The sequence below is a fragment of the Triturus cristatus genome, chromosome 6 (assembly GCF_964204655.1).
Source record: "Triturus cristatus chromosome 6, aTriCri1.1, whole genome shotgun sequence".
NCBI classification, from domain to species: Eukaryota; Metazoa; Chordata; class Amphibia; order Caudata; family Salamandridae; genus Triturus; species Triturus cristatus.
In genome coordinates, this window is record NC_140589.1 from 883764300 (window position 1) to 883782835 (window position 18536).

Genomic DNA, 18536 nt, shown 5'->3' on the forward strand with positions numbered 1-18536 from the left:
TCATTATTCTTCACAACCCCCAAATCTATACTGCTGCCAGCGATGCGTTGCTTTGTGGGAAGCAAGAGAAAGAGAAGGGGAGGGCCTATGCAAATGATGGCCTCAGGGCTGTCTGGGAGTCCCTTTTCAGCAGTACTGTTAAAATCCGCCTTGCAACCAGATTGGTCGGGTAAGCTGAAAAACACCAGGCATGATTGGGCACCAGGTCCTCTAGGCCCTTGGAGGACATATCGGCGCTGCATCCCTCAGTTTCTGAGGTCCAAGAAATGTTCACCCTCCACCCTAATAGAGAGGTCTTGGCCGATCGTGGCCGATCGGGGCAGAAGGGAGCAGGGCAAGATGCTCATGATCCTGCTCTAATAATGAACTGCCTTCCTCTCTCCTTACCTGTGGTTCTGCCTGGCTGCTTGGTTCCAGTTGTAGGCCTACATCCCACAGGCAATTTGCTTGTCCCTCTCACACATGTAAATGGGTCAGCACTCAAGTGCACACACCTGCCTGCACCCACAGACCCTCTCACACACACTTTTCTCAACAAGATTTTTTCCTAGTTTAGAGACTCAGAGACCCATGTTGAAATACAAAAGCAGCACACCACATGACGGCCTTCACATAGAATCCAGCAGCAAATGGGAAACTTTTAACTAGCCGTGGTCCTATTACTGCAGCCCTACCATGGAACGACTGCTGGATGAGTCCTGCTCGAGAAGATTGAACCTACAACAAGTCTGAGGTAAATAAGAATTCCACAGGAATACCATAAAACAGGGACCTATGACCCTTTCGAGCCAGATAGGAGTCGAACCTACAATCTTCTGATCCGTAGTCAGACGCGTTATCCATTGCGCCACTGGCCCCATGTAGGATTACCCATACTTTTGTCCTTAAGAGGACCAGAAGTTGTGTGTGTGTGTGTGTGTGTGTGTTTTAAAACACCATTCCATCAACCTTTTTAGCCACGTTTACTGCTCACAACCAGAAGACACAAGTAAACCCACCTGACCTCCTGAAATTCTGTTCTGTCAGGTGTTCCTAACTTATACAAAGGACTTTAGGAGGACGAAGGACCTAAAAGTCAGGGGAAATGGTCCTAGGTCCAAGGAAATGTTTTAGATCAGCCTCAGTTTCTTAAATATTCTGCATTAACATCATCAGTTCCACGTCTGTGTGGAGCTGATCTTGAGGACTCCTTAATCAGCAGGCGGGTACAACAATAAAGTGTTTAATATTACAATACAGGCGAAAATTCAGACACCTTGTCATAGGCTCACCTTGTCCAGGGACCCAAGCATGCTGCCTTTCACCTCTCAGAGCCCTTCACCTAACCTACTGTGCAGCTGTCTCACCTTTAATATCACTGTTCCACAGGCAGCATGATGTCACAATGTTCCTTGTCAGTAGCCTGAACCATGAGCCTTTGCAACCCTGGCATAATCTACATACTTCCAATTGGTGAAGTCTTGGACCACAAATGCAGTGAAGAATAATGGATTGTTACTCTTCATGCATTTTTGCCCATTGGCTCAGATTTGAATGCTTACTGGCCATACGAGCATCTCTGCCAGGCCACCCTATGTCTAGAGACCGTAGATTTAGAGAGTTTATAAACATTGTAGGTTCATCAATGAAGTGTGCTCGCTTCGGCGGCACATATACTAAAATTGGAACGATACAGAGAAGATTAGCATGGCCCCTGCGCAAGGATGACACGCAAATTCGTGAAGCGTTCCATATTTTTACCAGCTTTCAGGAGAGAAATGTTCTATGTTTTCAAGACTAATTGAAATAATAAAGCAGGTTCCAGTGCTTTCCTCCTAATATCTATTTTTCAATTTGTCTCTCCTCAACATTTTTAATGTATTTACCTCGCAGTAATGAAGGTGCACTCTATGGCCAGCTGCATTTAGCAAGGAAGCCTGCAGGACTTCTGGGACTTTTCTTTCCCTTCTTCAGCCTCCCTGTCATTATTCTTCACAACCCCCAAATCTATACTGCTGCCAGCGATGCGTTGCTTTGTGGGAAGCAAGAGAAAGAGAAGGGGAGGGCCTATGCAAATGATGGCCTCAGGGCTGTCTGGGAGTCCCTTTTCAGCAGTACTGTTAAAATCCGCCTTGCAACCAGATTGGTCGGGTAAGCTGAAAAACACCAGGCATGATTGGGCACCAGGTCCTCTAGGCCCTTGGAGGACATATCGGCGCTGCATCCCTCAGTTTCTGAGGTCCAAGAAATGTTCACCCTCCACCCTAATAGAGAGGTCTTGGCCGATCGTGGCCGATCGGGGCAGAAGGGAGCAGGGCAAGATGCTCATGATCCTGCTCTAATAATGAACTGCCTTCCTCTCTCCTTACCTGTGGTTCTGCCTGGCTGCTTGGTTCCAGTTGTAGGCCTACATCCCACAGGCAATTTGCTTGTCCCTCTCACACATGTAAATGGGTCAGCACTCAAGTGCACACACCTGCCTGCACCCACAGACCCTCTCACACACACTTTTCTCAACAAGATTTTTTCCTAGTTTAGAGACTCAGAGACCCATGTTGAAATACAAAAGCAGCACACCACATGACGGCCTTCACATAGAATCCAGCAGCAAATGGGAAACTTTTAACTAGCCGTGGTCCTATTACTGCAGCCCTACCATGGAACGACTGCTGGATGAGTCCTGCTCGAGAATATTGAACCTACAACAAGTCTGAGGTAAATAAGAATTCCACAGGAATACCATAAAACAGGGACCTATGACCCTTTCGAGCCAGATAGGAGTCGAACCTACAATCTTCTGATCCGTAGTCAGACGCGTTATCCATTGCGCCACTGGCCCCATGTAGGATTACCCATACTTTTGTCCTTAAGAGGACCAGAAGTTGTGTGTGTGTGTGTGTGTGTGTTTTAAAACACCATTCCATCAACCTTTTTAGCCACGTTTACTGCTCACAACCAGAAGACACAAGTAAACCCACCTGACCTCCTGAAATTCTGTTCTGTCAGGTGTTCCTAACTTATACAAAGGACTTTAGGAGGACGAAGGACCTAAAAGTCAGGGGAAATGGTCCTAGGTCCAAGGAAATGTTTTAGATCAGCCTCAGTTTCTTAAATATTCTGCATTAACATCATCAGTTCCACGTCTGTGTGGAGCTGATCTTGAGGACTCCTTAATCAGCAGGCGGGTACAACAATAAAGTGTTTAATATTACAATACAGGCGAAAATTCAGACACCTTGTCATAGGCTCACCTTGTCCAGGGACCCAAGCATGCTGCCTTTCACCTCTCAGAGCCCTTCACCTAACCTACTGTGCAGCTGTCTCACCTTTAATATCACTGTTCCACAGGCAGCATGATGTCACAATGTTCCTTGTCAGTAGCCTGAACCATGAGCCTTTGCAACCCTGGCATAATCTACATACTTCCAATTGGTGAAGTCCTGGACCACAAATGCAGTGAAGAATAATGGATTGTTACTCTTCATGCATTTTTGCCCATTGGCTCGGATTTGAATGCTTACTGGCCATACGAGCATCTCTGCCAGGCCACCCTATGTCTAGAGACCGTAGATTTAGAGAGTTTATAAACATTGTAGGTTCATCAATGAAGTGTGCTCGCTTCGGCGGCACATATACTAAAATTGGAACGATACAGAGAAGATTAGCATGGCCCCTGCGCAAGGATGACACGCAAATTCGTGAAGCGTTCCATATTTTTACCAGCTTTCAGGAGAGAAATGTTCTATGTTTTCAAGACTAATTGAAATAATAAAGCAGGTTCCAGTGCTTTCCTCCTAATATCTATTTTTCAATTTGTCTCTCCTCAACATTTTTAATGTATTTACCTCGCAGTAATGAAGGTGCACTCTATGGCCAGCTGCATTTAGCAAGGAAGCCTGCAGGACTTCTGGGACTTTTCTTTCCCTTCTTCAGCCTCCCTGTCATTATTCTTCACAACCCCCAAATCTATACTGCTGCCAGCGATGCGTTGCTTTGTGGGAAGCAAGAGAAAGAGAAGGGGAGGGCCTATGCAAATGATGGCCTCAGGGCTGTCTGGGAGTCCCTTTTCAGCAGTACTGTTAAAATCCGCCTTGCAACCAGATTGGTCGGGTAAGCTGAAAAACACCAGGCATGATTGGGCACCAGGTCCTCTAGGCCCTTGGAGGACATATCGGCGCTGCATCCCTCAGTTTCTGAGGTCCAAGAAATGTTCACCCTCCACCCTAATAGAGAGGTCTTGGCCGATCGTGGCCGATCGGGGCAGAAGGGAGCAGGGCAAGATGCTCATGATCCTGCTCTAATAATGAACTGCCTTCCTCTCTCCTTACCTGTGGTTCTGCCTGGCTGCTTGGTTCCAGTTGTAGGCCTACATCCCACAGGCAATTTGCTTGTCCCTCTCACACATGTAAATGGGTCAGCACTCAAGTACACACACCTGCCTGCACCCACAGACCCTCTCACACACACTTTTCTCAACAAGATTTTTTCCTAGTTTAGAGACTCAGAGACCCATGTTGAAATACAAAAGCAGCACACCACATGACGGCCTTCACATAGAATCCAGCAGCAAATGGGAAACTTTTAACTAGCCGTGGTCCTATTACTGCAGCCCTACCATGGAACGACTGCTGGATGAGTCCTGCTCGAGAATATTGAACCTACAACAAGTCTGAGGTAAATAAGAATTCCACAGGAATACCATAAAACAGGGACCTATGACCCTTTCGAGCCAGATAGGAGTCGAACCTACAATCTTCTGATCCGTAGTCAGACGCGTTATCCATTGCGCCACTGGCCCCATGTAGGATTACCCATACTTTTGTCCTTAAGAGGACCAGAAGTTGTGTGTGTGTGTGTGTGTGTGTGTGTGTTTTAAAACACCATTCCATCAACCTTTTTAGCCACGTTTACTGCTCACAACCAGAAGACACAAGTAAACCCACCTGACCTCCTGAAATTCTGTTCTGTCAGGTGTTCCTAACTTATACAAAGGACTTTAGGAGGACGAAGGACCTAAAAGTCAGGGGAAATGGTCCTAGGTCCAAGGAAATGTTTTAGATCAGCCTCAGTTTCTTAAATATTCTGCATTAACATCATCAGTTCCACGTCTGTGTGGAGCTGATCTTGAGGACTCCTTAATCAGCAGGCGGGTACAACAATAAAGTGTTTAATATTACAATACAGGCGAAAATTCAGACACCTTGTCATAGGCTCACCTTGTCCAGGGACCCAAGCATGCTGCCTTTCACCTCTCAGAGCCCTTCACCTAACCTACTGTGCAGCTGTCTCACCTTTAATATCACTGTTCCACAGGCAGCATGATGTCACAATGTTCCTTGTCAGTAGCCTGAACCATGAGCCTTTGCAACCCTGGCATAATCTACATACTTCCAATTGGTGAAGTCTTGGACCACAAATGCAGTGAAGAATAATGGATTGTTACTCTTCATGCATTTTTGCCCATTGGCTCAGATTTGAATGCTTACTGGCCATACGAGCATCTCTGCCAGGCCACCCTATGTCTAGAGACCGTAGATTTAGAGAGTTTATAAACATTGTAGGTTCATCAATGAAGTGTGCTCGCTTCGGCGGCACATATACTAAAATTGGAACGATACAGAGAAGATTAGCATGGCCCCTGCGCAAGGATGACACGCAAATTCGTGAAGCGTTCCATATTTTTACCAGCTTTCAGGAGAGAAATGTTCTATGTTTTCAAGACTAATTGAAATAATAAAGCAGGTTCCAGTGCTTTCCTCCTAATATCTATTTTTCAATTTGTCTCTCCTCAACATTTTTAATGTATTTACCTCGCAGTAATGAAGGTGCACTCTATGGCCAGCTGCATTTAGCAAGGAAGCCTGCAGGACTTCTGGGACTTTTCTTTCCCTTCTTCAGCCTCCCTGTCATTATTCTTCACAACCCCCAAATCTATACTGCTGCCAGCGATGCGTTGCTTTGTGGGAAGCAAGAGAAAGAGAAGGGGAGGGCCTATGCAAATGATGGCCTCAGGGCTGTCTGGGAGTCCCTTTTCAGCAGTACTGTTAAAATCCGCCTTGCAACCAGATTGGTCGGGTAAGCTGAAAAACACCAGGCATGATTGGGCACCAGGTCCTCTAGGCCCTTGGAGGACATATCGGCGCTGCATCCCTCAGTTTCTGAGGTCCAAGAAATGTTCACGCTCCACCCTAATAGAGAGGTCGTGGCCGATCGGGGCAGAAGGGAGCAGGGCAAGATGCTCATGATCCTGCTCTAATAATGAACTGCCTTCCTCTCTCCTTACCTGTGGTTCTGCCTGGCTGCTTGGTTCCAGTTGTAGGCCTACAACATCCCACAGGCAATTTGCTTGTCCCTCTCACACATGTAAATGGGTCAGCACTCAAGTGCACACACCTGCCTGCACCCACAGACCCTCTCACACACACTTTTCTCAACAAGATTTTTTCCTAGTTTAGAGACTCAGAGACCCATGTTGAAATACAAAAGCAGCACACCACATGACGGCCTTCACATAGAATCCAGCAGCAAATGGGAAACTTTTAACTAGCCGTGGTCCTATTACTGCAGCCCTACCATGGAACGACTGCTGGATGAGTCCTGCTCGAGAATATTGAACCTACAACAAGTCTGAGGTAAATAAGAATTCCACAGGAATACCATAAAACAGGGACCTATGACCCTTTCGAGCCAGATAGGAGTCGAACCTACAATCTTCTGATCCGTAGTCAGACGCGTTATCCATTGCGCCACTGGCCCCATGTAGGATTACCCATACTTTTGTCCTTAAGAGGACCAGAAGTTGTGTGTGTGTGTGTGTGTGTGTTTTAAAACACCATTCCATCAACCTTTTTAGCCACGTTTACTGCTCACAACCAGAAGACACAAGTAAACCCACCTGACCTCCTGAAATTCTGTTCTGTCAGGTGTTCCTAACTTATACAAAGGACTTTAGGAGGACGAAGGACCTAAAAGTCAGGGGAAATGGTCCTAGGTCCAAGGAAATGTTTTAGATCAGCCTCAGTTTCTTAAATATTCTGCATTAACATCATCAGTTCCACGTCTGTGTGGAGCTGATCTTGAGGACTCCTTAATCAGCAGGCGGGTACAACAATAAAGTGTTTAATATTACAATACAGGCGAAAATTCAGACACCTTGTCATAGGCTCACCTTGTCCAGGGACCCAAGCATGCTGCCTTTCACCTCTCAGAGCCCTTCACCTAACCTACTGTGCAGCTGTCTCACCTTTAATATCACTGTTCCACAGGCAGCATGATGTCACAATGTTCCTTGTCAGTAGCCTGAACCATGAGCCTTTGCAACCCTGGCATAATCTACATACTTCCAATTGGTGAAGTCTTGGACCACAAATGCAGTGAAGAATAATGGATTGTTACTCTTCATGCATTTTTGCCCATTGGCTCAGATTTGAATGCTTACTGGCCATACGAGCATCTCTGCCAGGCCACCCTATGTCTAGAGACCGTAGATTTAGAGAGTTTATAAACATTGTAGGTTCATCAATGAAGTGTGCTCGCTTCGGCGGCACATATACTAAAATTGGAACGATACAGAGAAGATTAGCATGGCCCCTGCGCAAGGATGACACGCAAATTCGTGAAGCGTTCCATATTTTTACCAGCTTTCAGGAGAGAAATGTTCTATGTTTTCAAGACTAATTGAAATAATAAAGCAGGTTCCAGTGCTTTCCTCCTAATATCTATTTTTCAATTTGTCTCTCCTCAACATTTTTAATGTATTTACCTCGCAGTAATGAAGGTGCACTCTATGGCCAGCTGCATTTAGCAAGGAAGCCTGCAGGACTTCTGGGACTTTTCTTTCCCTTCTTCAGCCTCCCTGTCATTATTCTTCACAACCCCCAAATCTATACTGCTGCCAGCGATGCGTTGCTTTGTGGGAAGCAAGAGAAAGAGAAGGGGAGGGCCTATGCAAATGATGGCCTCAGGGCTGTCTGGGAGTCCCTTTTCAGCAGTACTGTTAAAATCCGCCTTGCAACCAGATTGGTCGGGTAAGCTGAAAAACACCAGGCATGATTGGGCACCAGGTCCTCTAGGCCCTTGGAGGACATATCGGCGCTGCATCCCTCAGTTTCTGAGGTCCAAGAAATGTTCACCCTCCACCCTAATAGAGAGGTCTTGGCCGATCGTGGCCGATCGGGCAGAAGGGAGCAGGGCAAGATGCTCATGATCCTGCTCTAATAATGAACTGCCTTCCTCTCTCCTTACCTGTGGTTCTGCCTGGCTGCTTGGTTCCAGTTGTAGGCCTACATCCCACAGGCAATTTGCTTGTCCCTCTCACACATGAAAATGGGTCAGCACTCAAGTGCACACACCTGCCTGCACCCACAGACCCTCTCACACACACTTTTCTCAACAAGATTTTTTCCTAGTTTAGAGACTCAGAGACCCATGTTGAAATACAAAAGCAGCACACCACATGACGGCCTTCACATAGAATCCAGCAGCAAATGGGAAACTTTTAACTAGCCGTGGTCCTATTACTGCAGCCCTACCATGGAACGACTGCTGGATGAGTCCTGCTCGAGAATATTGAACCTACAACAAGTCTGAGGTAAATAAGAATTCCACAGGAATACCATAAAACAGGGACCTATGACCCTTTCGAGCCAGATAGGAGTCGAACCTACAATCTTCTGATCCGTAGTCAGACGCGTTATCCATTGCGCCACTGGCCCCATGTAGGATTACCCATACTTTTGTCCTTAAGAGGACCAGAAGTTGTGTGTGTGTGTGTGTGTGTGTTTTAAAACACCATTCCATCAACCTTTTTAGCCACGTTTACTGCTCACAACCAGAAGACACAAGTAAACCCACCTGACCTCCTGAAATTCTGTTCTGTCAGGTGTTCCTAACTTATACAAAGGACTTTAGGAGGACGAAGGACCTAAAAGTCAGGGGAAATGGTCCTAGGTCCAAGGAAATGTTTTAGATCAGCCTCAGTTTCTTAAATATTCTGCATTAACATCATCAGTTCCACGTCTGTGTGGAGCTGATCTTGAGGACTCCTTAATCAGCAGGCGGGTACAACAATAAAGTGTTTAATATTACAATACAGGCGAAAATTCAGACACCTTGTCATAGGCTCACCTTGTCCAGGGACCCAAGCATGCTGCCTTTCACCTCTCAGAGCCCTTCACCTAACCTACTGTGCAGCTGTCTCACCTTTAATATCACTGTTCCACAGGCAGCATGATGTCACAATGTTCCTTGTCAGTAGCCTGAACCATGAGCCTTTGCAACCCTGGCATAATCTACATACTTCCAATTGGTGAAGTCCTGGACCACAAATGCAGTGAAGAATAATGGATTGTTACTCTTCATGCATTTTTGCCCATTGGCTCGGATTTGAATGCTTACTGGCCATACGAGCATCTCTGCCAGGCCACCCTATGTCTAGAGACCGTAGATTTAGAGAGTTTATAAACATTGTAGGTTCATCAATGAAGTGTGCTCGCTTCGGCGGCACATATACTAAAATTGGAACGATACAGAGAAGATTAGCATGGCCCCTGCGCAAGGATGACACGCAAATTCGTGAAGCGTTCCATATTTTTACCAGCTTTCAGGAGAGAAATGTTCTATGTTTTCAAGACTAATTGAAATAATAAAGCAGGTTCCAGTGCTTTCCTCCTAATATCTATTTTTCAATTTGTCTCTCCTCAACATTTTTAATGTATTTACCTCGCAGTAATGAAGGTGCACTCTATGGCCAGCTGCATTTAGCAAGGAAGCCTGCAGGACTTCTGGGACTTTTCTTTCCCTTCTTCAGCCTCCCTGTCATTATTCTTCACAACCCCCAAATCTATACTGCTGCCAGCGATGCGTTGCTTTGTGGGAAGCAAGAGAAAGAGAAGGGGAGGGCCTATGCAAATTATGGCCTCAGGGCTGTCTGGGAGTCCCTTTTCAGCAGTACTGTTAAAATCCGCCTTGCAACCAGATTGGTCGGGTAAGCTGAAAAACACCAGGCATGATTGGGCACCAGGTCCTCTAGGCCCTTGGAGGACATATCGGCGCTGCATCCCTCAGTTTCTGAGGTCCAAGAAATGTTCACCCTCCACCCTAATAGAGAGGTCTTGGCCGATCGTGGCCGATCGGGGCAGAAGGGAGCAGGGCAAGATGCTCATGATCCTGCTCTAATAATGAACTGCCTTCCTCTCTCCTTACCTGTGGTTCTGCCTGGCTGCTTGGTTCCAGTTGTAGGCCTACATCCCACAGGCAATTTGCTTGTCCCTCTCACACATGTAAATGGGTCAGCACTCAAGTGCACACACCTGCCTGCACCCACAGACCCTCTCACACACACTTTTCTCAACAAGATTTTTTCCTAGTTTAGAGACTCAGAGACCCATGTTGAAATACAAAAGCAGCACACCACATGACGGCCTTCACATAGAATCCAGCAGCAAATGGGAAACTTTTAACTAGCCGTGGTCCTATTACTGCAGCCCTACCATGGAACGACTGCTGGATGAGTCCTGCTCGAGAATATTGAACCTACAACAAGTCTGAGGTAAATAAGAATTCCACAGGAATACCATAAAACAGGGACCTATGACCCTTTCGAGCCAGATAGGAGTCGAACCTACAATCTTCTGATCCGTAGTCAGACGCGTTATCCATTGCGCCACTGGCCCCATGTAGGATTACCCATACTTTTGTCCTTAAGAGGACCAGAAGTTGTGTGTGTGTGTGTGTGTGTGTGTGTGTTTTAAAACACCATTCCATCAACCTTTTTAGCCACGTTTACTGCTCACAACCAGAAGACACAAGTAAACCCACCTGACCTCCTGAAATTCTGTTCTGTCAGGTGTTCCTAACTTATACAAAGGACTTTAGGAGGACGAAGGACCTAAAAGTCAGGGGAAATGGTCCTAGGTCCAAGGAAATGTTTTAGATCAGCCTCAGTTTCTTAAATATTCTGCATTAACATCATCAGTTCCACGTCTGTGTGGAGCTGATCTTGAGGACTCCTTAATCAGCAGGCGGGTACAACAATAAAGTGTTTAATATTACAATACAGGCGAAAATTCAGACACCTTGTCATAGGCTCACCTTGTCCAGGGACCCAAGCATGCTGCCTTTCACCTCTCAGAGCCCTTCACCTAACCTACTGTGCAGCTGTCTCACCTTTAATATCACTGTTCCACAGGCAGCATGATGTCACAATGTTCCTTGTCAGTAGCCTGAACCATGAGCCTTTGCAACCCTGGCATAATCTACATACTTCCAATTGGTGAAGTCTTGGACCACAAATGCAGTGAAGAATAATGGATTGTTACTCTTCATGCATTTTTGCCCATTGGCTCAGATTTGAATGCTTACTGGCCATACGAGCATCTCTGCCAGGCCACCCTATGTCTAGAGACCGTAGATTTAGAGAGTTTATAAACATTGTAGGTTCATCAATGAAGTGTGCTCGCTTCGGCGGCACATATACTAAAATTGGAACGATACAGAGAAGATTAGCATGGCCCCTGCGCAAGGATGACACGCAAATTCGTGAAGCGTTCCATATTTTTACCAGCTTTCAGGAGAGAAATGTTCTATGTTTTCAAGACTAATTGAAATAATAAAGCAGGTTCCAGTGCTTTCCTCCTAATATCTATTTTTCAATTTGTCTCTCCTCAACATTTTTAATGTATTTACCTCGCAGTAATGAAGGTGCACTCTATGGCCAGCTGCATTTAGCAAGGAAGCCTGCAGGACTTCTGGGACTTTTCTTTCCCTTCTTCAGCCTCCCTGTCATTATTCTTCACAACCCCCAAATCTATACTGCTGCCAGCGATGCGTTGCTTTGTGGGAAGCAAGAGAAAGAGAAGGGGAGGGCCTATGCAAATGATGGCCTCAGGGCTGTCTGGGAGTCCCTTTTCAGCAGTACTGTTAAAATCCGCCTTGCAACCAGATTGGTCGGGTAAGCTGAAAAACACCAGGCATGATTGGGCACCAGGTCCTCTAGGCCCTTGGAGGACATATCGGCGCTGCATCCCTCAGTTTCTGAGGTCCAAGAAATGTTCACGCTCCACCCTAATAGAGAGGTCGTGGCCGATCGGGGCAGAAGGGAGCAGGGCAAGATGCTCATGATCCTGCTCTAATAATGAACTGCCTTCCTCTCTCCTTACCTGTGGTTCTGCCTGGCTGCTTGGTTCCAGTTGTAGGCCTACAACATCCCACAGGCAATTTGCTTGTCCCTCTCACACATGTAAATGGGTCAGCACTCAAGTGCACACACCTGCCTGCACCCACAGACCCTCTCACACACACTTTTCTCAACAAGATTTTTTCCTAGTTTAGAGACTCAGAGACCCATGTTGAAATACAAAAGCAGCACACCACATGACGGCCTTCACATAGAATCCAGCAGCAAATGGGAAACTTTTAACTAGCCGTGGTCCTATTACTGCAGCCCTACCATGGAACGACTGCTGGATGAGTCCTGCTCGAGAATATTGAACCTACAACAAGTCTGAGGTAAATAAGAATTCCACAGGAATACCATAAAACAGGGACCTATGACCCTTTCGAGCCAGATAGGAGTCGAACCTACAATCTTCTGATCCGTAGTCAGACGCGTTATCCATTGCGCCACTGGCCCCATGTAGGATTACCCATACTTTTGTCCTTAAGAGGACCAGAAGTTGTGTGTGTGTGTGTGTGTGTGTTTTAAAACACCATTCCATCAACCTTTTTAGCCACGTTTACTGCTCACAACCAGAAGACACAAGTAAACCCACCTGACCTCCTGAAATTCTGTTCTGTCAGGTGTTCCTAACTTATACAAAGGACTTTAGGAGGACGAAGGACCTAAAAGTCAGGGGAAATGGTCCTAGGTCCAAGGAAATGTTTTAGATCAGCCTCAGTTTCTTAAATATTCTGCATTAACATCATCAGTTCCACGTCTGTGTGGAGCTGATCTTGAGGACTCCTTAATCAGCAGGCGGGTACAACAATAAAGTGTTTAATATTACAATACAGGCGAAAATTCAGACACCTTGTCATAGGCTCACCTTGTCCAGGGACCCAAGCATGCTGCCTTTCACCTCTCAGAGCCCTTCACCTAACCTACTGTGCAGCTGTCTCACCTTTAATATCACTGTTCCACAGGCAGCATGATGTCACAATGTTCCTTGTCAGTAGCCTGAACCATGAGCCTTTGCAACCCTGGCATAATCTACATACTTCCAATTGGTGAAGTCTTGGACCACAAATGCAGTGAAGAATAATGGATTGTTACTCTTCATGCATTTTTGCCCATTGGCTCAGATTTGAATGCTTACTGGCCATACGAGCATCTCTGCCAGGCCACCCTATGTCTAGAGACCGTAGATTTAGAGAGTTTATAAACATTGTAGGTTCATCAATGAAGTGTGCTCGCTTCGGCGGCACATATACTAAAATTGGAACGATACAGAGAAGATTAGCATGGCCCCTGCGCAAGGATGACACGCAAATTCGTGAAGCGTTCCATATTTTTACCAGCTTTCAGGAGAGAAATGTTCTATGTTTTCAAGACTAATTGAAATAATAAAGCAGGTTCCAGTGCTTTCCTCCTAATATCTATTTTTCAATTTGTCTCTCCTCAACATTTTTAATGTATTTACCTCGCAGTAATGAAGGTGCACTCTATGGCCAGCTGCATTTAGCAAGGAAGCCTGCAGGACTTCTGGGACTTTTCTTTCCCTTCTTCAGCCTCCCTGTCATTATTCTTCACAACCCCCAAATCTATACTGCTGCCAGCGATGCGTTGCTTTGTGGGAAGCAAGAGAAAGAGAAGGGGAGGGCCTATGCAAATGATGGCCTCAGGGCTGTCTGGGAGTCCCTTTTCAGCAGTACTGTTAAAATCCGCCTTGCAACCAGATTGGTCGGGTAAGCTGAAAAACACCAGGCATGATTGGGCACCAGGTCCTCTAGGCCCTTGGAGGACATATCGGCGCTGCATCCCTCAGTTTCTGAGGTCCAAGAAATGTTCACCCTCCACCCTAATAGAGAGGTCTTGGCCGATCGTGGCCGATCGGGCAGAAGGGAGCAGGGCAAGATGCTCATGATCCTGCTCTAATAATGAACTGCCTTCCTCTCTCCTTACCTGTGGTTCTGCCTGGCTGCTTGGTTCCAGTTGTAGGCCTACATCCCACAGGCAATTTGCTTGTCCCTCTCACACATGAAAATGGGTCAGCACTCAAGTGCACACACCTGCCTGCACCCACAGACCCTCTCACACACACTTTTCTCAACAAGATTTTTTCCTAGTTTAGAGACTCAGAGACCCATGTTGAAATACAAAAGCAGCACACCACATGACGGCCTTCACATAGAATCCAGCAGCAAATGGGAAACTTTTAACTAGCCGTGGTCCTATTACTGCAGCCCTACCATGGAACGACTGCTGGATGAGTCCTGCTCGAGAAGATTGAACCTACAACAAGTCTGAGGTAAATAAGAATTCCACAGGAATACCATAAAACAGGGACCTATGACCCTTTCGAGCCAGATAGGAGTCGAACCTACAATCTTCTGATCCGTAGTCAGACGCGTTATCCATTGCGCCACTGGCCCCATGTAGGATTACCCATACTTTTGTCCTTAAGAGGACCAGAAGTTGTGTGTGTGTGTGTGTGTGTGTGTGTGTTTTAAAACACTATTCCATCAACCTTTTTAGCCACGTTTACTGCTCACAACCAGAAGACACAAGTAAACCCACCTGACCTCCTGAAATTCTGTTCTGTCAGGTGTTCCTAACTTATACAAAGGACTTTAGGAGGACGAAGGACCTAAAAGTCAGGGGAAATGGTCCTAGGTCCAAGGAAATGTTTTAGATCAGCCTCAGTTTCTTAAATATTCTGCATTAACATCATCAGTTCCACGTCTGTGTGGAGCTGATCTTGAGGACTCCTTAATCAGCAGGCGGGTACAACAATAAAGTGTTTAATATTACAATACAGGCGAAAATTCAGACACCTTGTCATAGGCTCACCTTGTCCAGGGACCCAAGCATGCTGCCTTTCACCTCTCAGAGCCCTTCACCTAACCTACTGTGCAGCTGTCTCACCTTTAATATCACTGTTCCACAGGCAGCATGATGTCACAATGTTCCTTGTCAGTAGCCTGAACCATGAGCCTTTGCAACCCTGGCATAATCTACATACTTCCAATTGGTGAAGTCTTGGACCACAAATGCAGTGAAGAATAATGGATTGTTACTCTTCATGCATTTTTGCCCATTGGCTCAGATTTGAATGCTTACTGGCCATACGAGCATCTCTGCCAGGCCACCCTATGTCTAGAGACCGTAGATTTAGAGAGTTTATAAACATTGTAGGTTCATCAATGAAGTGTGCTCGCTTCGGCGGCACATATACTAAAATTGGAACGATACAGAGAAGATTAGCATGGCCCCTGCGCAAGGATGACACGCAAATTCGTGAAGCGTTCCATATTTTTACCAGCTTTCAGGAGAGAAATGTTCTATGTTTTCAAGACTAATTGAAATAATAAAGCAGGTTCCAGTGCTTTCCTCCTAATATCTATTTTTCAATTTGTCTCTCCTCAACATTTTTAATGTATTTACCTCGCAGTAATGAAGGTGCACTCTATGGCCAGCTGCATTTAGCAAGGAAGCCTGCAGGACTTCTGGGACTTTTCTTTCCCTTCTTCAGCCTCCCTGTCATTATTCTTCACAACCCCCAAATCTATACTGCTGCCAGCGATGCGTTGCTTTGTGGGAAGCAAGAGAAAGAGAAGGGGAGGGCCTATGCAAATGATGGCCTCAGGGCTGTCTGGGAGTCCCTTTTCAGCAGTACTGTTAAAATCCGCCTTGCAACCAGATTGGTCGGGTAAGCTGAAAAACACCAGGCATGATTGGGCACCAGGTCCTCTAGGCCCATGGAGGACATATCGGCGCTGCATCCCTCAGTTTCTGAGGTCCAAGAAATGTTCACGCTCCACCCTAATAGAGAGGTCTTGGCCGATCGTGGCCGATCGGGGCAGAAGGGAGCAGGGCAAGATGCTCATGATCCTGCTCTAATAATGAACTGCCTTCCTCTCTCCTTACCTGTGGTTCTGCCTGGCTGCTTGGTTCCAGTTGTAGGCCTACATCCCACAGGCAATTTGCTTGTCCCTCTCACACATGTAAATGGGTCAGCACTCAAGTGCACACACCTGCCTGCACCCACAGACCCTCTCACACACACTTTTCTCAACAAGATTTTTTCCTAGTTTAGAGACTCAGAGACCCATGTTGAAATACAAAAGCAGCACACCACATGACGGCCTTCACATAGAATCCAGCAGCAAATGGGAAACTTTTAACTAGCCGTGGTCCTATTACTGCAGCCCTACCATGGAACGACTGCTGGATGAGTCCTGCTCGAGAATATTGAACCTACAACAAGTCTGAGGTAAATAAGAATTCCACAGGAATACCATAAAACAGGGACCTATGACCCTTTCGAGCCAGATAGGAGTCGAACCTACAATCTTCTGATCCGTAGTCAGACGCGTTATCCATTGCGCCACTGGCCCCATGTAGGATTACCCATACTTTTGTCCTTAAGAGGACCAGAAGTTGTGTGTGTGTGTGTGTGTGTGTTTTAAAACACCATTCCATCAACCTTTTTAGCCACGTTTACTGCTCACAACCAGAAGACACAAGTAAACCCACCTGACCTCCTGAAATTCTGTTCTGTCAGGTGTTCCTAACTTATATAAAGGACTTTAGGAGGACGAAGGACCTAAAAGTCAGGGGAAATGGTCCTAGGTCCAAGGAAATGTTTTAGATCAGCCTCAGTTTCTTAAATATTCTGCATTAACATCATCAGTTCCACGTCTGTGTGGAGCTGATCTTGAGGACTCCTTAATCAGCAGGCGGGTACAACAATAAAGTGTTTAATATTACAATACAGGCGAAAATTCAGACACCTTGTCATAGGCTCACCTTGTCCAGGGACCCAAGCATGCTGCCTTTCACCTCTCAGAGCCCTTCACCTAACCTACTGTGCAGCTGTCTCACCTTTAATATCACTGTTCCACAGGCAGCATGATGTCACAATGTTCCTTGTCAGTAGCCTGAACCATGAGCCTTTGCAACCCTGGCATAATCTACATACTTCCAATTGGTGAAGTCTTGGACCACAAATGCAGTGAAGAATAATGGATTGTTACTCTTCATGCATTTTTGCCCATTGGCTCAGATTTGAATGCTTACTGGCCATACGAGCATCTCTGCCAGGCCACCCTATGTCTAGAGACCGTAGATTTAGAGAGTTTATAAACATTGTAGGCTCATCAATGAAGTGTGCTCGCTTCGGCGGCACATATACTAAAATTGGAACGATACAGAGAAGATTAGCATGGCCCCTGCGCAAGGATGACACGCAAATTCGTGAAGCGTTCCATATTTTTACCAGCTTTCAGGAGAGAAATGTTCTATGTTTTCAAGACTAATTGAAATAATAAAGCAGGTTCCAGTGCTTTCCTCCTAATATCTATTTTTCAATTTGTCTCTCCTCAACATTTTTAATGTATTTACCTCGCAGTAATGAAGGTGCACTCTATGGCCAGCTGCATTTAGCAAGGAAGCCTGCAGGACTTCTGGGACTTTTCTTTCCCTTCTTCAGCCTCCCTGTCATTATTCTTCACAACCCCCAAATCTATACTGCTGCCAGCGATGCGTTGCTTTGTGGGAAGCAAGAGAAAGAGAAGGGGAGGGCCTATGCAAATGATGGCCTCAGGGCTGTCTGGGAGTCCCTTTTCAGCAGTACTGTTAAAATCCGCCTTGCAACCAGATTGGTCGGGTAAGCTGAAAAACACCAGGCATGATTGGGCACCAGGTCCTCTAGGCCCTTGGAGGACATATCGGCGCTGCATCCCTCAGTTTCTGAGGTCCAAGAAATGTTCACCCTCCACCCTAATAGAGAGGTCTTGGCCGATCGTGGCCGATCGGGGCAGAAGGGAGCAGGGCAAGATGCTCATGATCCTGCTCTAATAATGAACTGCCTTCCTCTCTCCTTACCTGTGGTTCTGCCTGGCTGCTTGGTTCCAGTTGTAGGCCTACATCCCACAGGCAATTTGCTTGTCCCTCTCACACATGTAAATGGGTCAGCACTCAAGTGCACACACCTGCCTGCACCCACAGACCCTCTCACACACACTTTTCTCAACAAGATTTTTTCCTAGTTTAGAGACTCAGAGACCCATGTTGAAATACAAAAGCAGCACACCACATGACGGCCTTCACATAGAATCCAGCAGCAAATGGGAAACTTTTAACTAGCCGTGGTCCTATTACTGCAGCCCTACCATGGAACGACTGCTGGATGAGTCCTGCTCGAGAAGATTGAACCTACAACAAGTCTGAGGTAAATAAGAATTCCACAGGAATACCATAAAACAGGGACCTATGACCCTTTCGAGCCAGATAGGAGTCGAACCTACAATCTTCTGATCCGTAGTCAGACGCGTTATCCATTGCGCCACTGGCCCCATGTAGGATTACCCATACTTTTGTCCTTAAGAGGACCAGAAGT

General features: G+C 46.2%; 19 non-coding genes across 19 annotated transcripts; 9 read left to right on the plus strand and 10 right to left on the minus strand.

Moving 5' to 3' along the window:
* Nucleotides 1-784: 784 nt before the first annotated feature.
* On the minus strand, nucleotides 785-857 carry TRNAR-ACG (transfer RNA arginine (anticodon ACG)). The gene has a single exon. It is a non-coding gene; the product is annotated as a tRNA-Arg (tRNA).
* Nucleotides 858-1631: 774 nt separating this feature from the next.
* On the plus strand, nucleotides 1632-1738 carry LOC146819771 (U6 spliceosomal RNA). Its single transcript, XR_014964269.1, has one exon. It is a non-coding gene; the product is annotated as a U6 spliceosomal RNA (small nuclear RNA).
* A 1007-nt stretch (nucleotides 1739-2745) lies between these two features.
* TRNAR-ACG (transfer RNA arginine (anticodon ACG)) lies at nucleotides 2746-2818 on the minus strand. Its single transcript has one exon. It is a non-coding gene; the product is annotated as a tRNA-Arg (tRNA).
* A 772-nt stretch (nucleotides 2819-3590) lies between these two features.
* LOC146819773 (U6 spliceosomal RNA) lies at nucleotides 3591-3697 on the plus strand. The gene has a single exon (XR_014964270.1). It is a non-coding gene; the product is annotated as a U6 spliceosomal RNA (small nuclear RNA).
* Nucleotides 3698-4704: 1007 nt separating this feature from the next.
* TRNAR-ACG (transfer RNA arginine (anticodon ACG)) lies at nucleotides 4705-4777 on the minus strand. The gene has a single exon. It is a non-coding gene; the product is annotated as a tRNA-Arg (tRNA).
* Nucleotides 4778-5555: 778 nt separating this feature from the next.
* LOC146819775 (U6 spliceosomal RNA) lies at nucleotides 5556-5662 on the plus strand. Its single transcript, XR_014964271.1, has one exon. It is a non-coding gene; the product is annotated as a U6 spliceosomal RNA (small nuclear RNA).
* A 1000-nt stretch (nucleotides 5663-6662) lies between these two features.
* TRNAR-ACG (transfer RNA arginine (anticodon ACG)) lies at nucleotides 6663-6735 on the minus strand. The gene has a single exon. It is a non-coding gene; the product is annotated as a tRNA-Arg (tRNA).
* A 772-nt stretch (nucleotides 6736-7507) lies between these two features.
* On the plus strand, nucleotides 7508-7614 carry LOC146819777 (U6 spliceosomal RNA). The gene has a single exon (XR_014964273.1). It is a non-coding gene; the product is annotated as a U6 spliceosomal RNA (small nuclear RNA).
* A 1006-nt stretch (nucleotides 7615-8620) lies between these two features.
* TRNAR-ACG (transfer RNA arginine (anticodon ACG)) lies at nucleotides 8621-8693 on the minus strand. The gene has a single exon. It is a non-coding gene; the product is annotated as a tRNA-Arg (tRNA).
* A 772-nt stretch (nucleotides 8694-9465) lies between these two features.
* On the plus strand, nucleotides 9466-9572 carry LOC146819779 (U6 spliceosomal RNA). Its single transcript, XR_014964274.1, has one exon. It is a non-coding gene; the product is annotated as a U6 spliceosomal RNA (small nuclear RNA).
* Nucleotides 9573-10579: 1007 nt separating this feature from the next.
* TRNAR-ACG (transfer RNA arginine (anticodon ACG)) lies at nucleotides 10580-10652 on the minus strand. Its single transcript has one exon. It is a non-coding gene; the product is annotated as a tRNA-Arg (tRNA).
* Nucleotides 10653-11430: 778 nt separating this feature from the next.
* On the plus strand, nucleotides 11431-11537 carry LOC146819781 (U6 spliceosomal RNA). Its single transcript, XR_014964275.1, has one exon. It is a non-coding gene; the product is annotated as a U6 spliceosomal RNA (small nuclear RNA).
* Nucleotides 11538-12537: 1000 nt separating this feature from the next.
* Nucleotides 12538-12610, minus strand: TRNAR-ACG (transfer RNA arginine (anticodon ACG)). Its single transcript has one exon. It is a non-coding gene; the product is annotated as a tRNA-Arg (tRNA).
* A 772-nt stretch (nucleotides 12611-13382) lies between these two features.
* Nucleotides 13383-13489, plus strand: LOC146819783 (U6 spliceosomal RNA). The gene has a single exon (XR_014964276.1). It is a non-coding gene; the product is annotated as a U6 spliceosomal RNA (small nuclear RNA).
* Nucleotides 13490-14495: 1006 nt separating this feature from the next.
* On the minus strand, nucleotides 14496-14568 carry TRNAR-ACG (transfer RNA arginine (anticodon ACG)). The gene has a single exon. It is a non-coding gene; the product is annotated as a tRNA-Arg (tRNA).
* A 778-nt stretch (nucleotides 14569-15346) lies between these two features.
* LOC146819785 (U6 spliceosomal RNA) lies at nucleotides 15347-15453 on the plus strand. Its single transcript, XR_014964278.1, has one exon. It is a non-coding gene; the product is annotated as a U6 spliceosomal RNA (small nuclear RNA).
* A 1007-nt stretch (nucleotides 15454-16460) lies between these two features.
* TRNAR-ACG (transfer RNA arginine (anticodon ACG)) lies at nucleotides 16461-16533 on the minus strand. Its single transcript has one exon. It is a non-coding gene; the product is annotated as a tRNA-Arg (tRNA).
* A 772-nt stretch (nucleotides 16534-17305) lies between these two features.
* On the plus strand, nucleotides 17306-17412 carry LOC146819787 (U6 spliceosomal RNA). Its single transcript, XR_014964279.1, has one exon. It is a non-coding gene; the product is annotated as a U6 spliceosomal RNA (small nuclear RNA).
* Nucleotides 17413-18419: 1007 nt separating this feature from the next.
* On the minus strand, nucleotides 18420-18492 carry TRNAR-ACG (transfer RNA arginine (anticodon ACG)). Its single transcript has one exon. It is a non-coding gene; the product is annotated as a tRNA-Arg (tRNA).
* Between the last annotated feature and the right edge of the window lie 44 nt (nucleotides 18493-18536).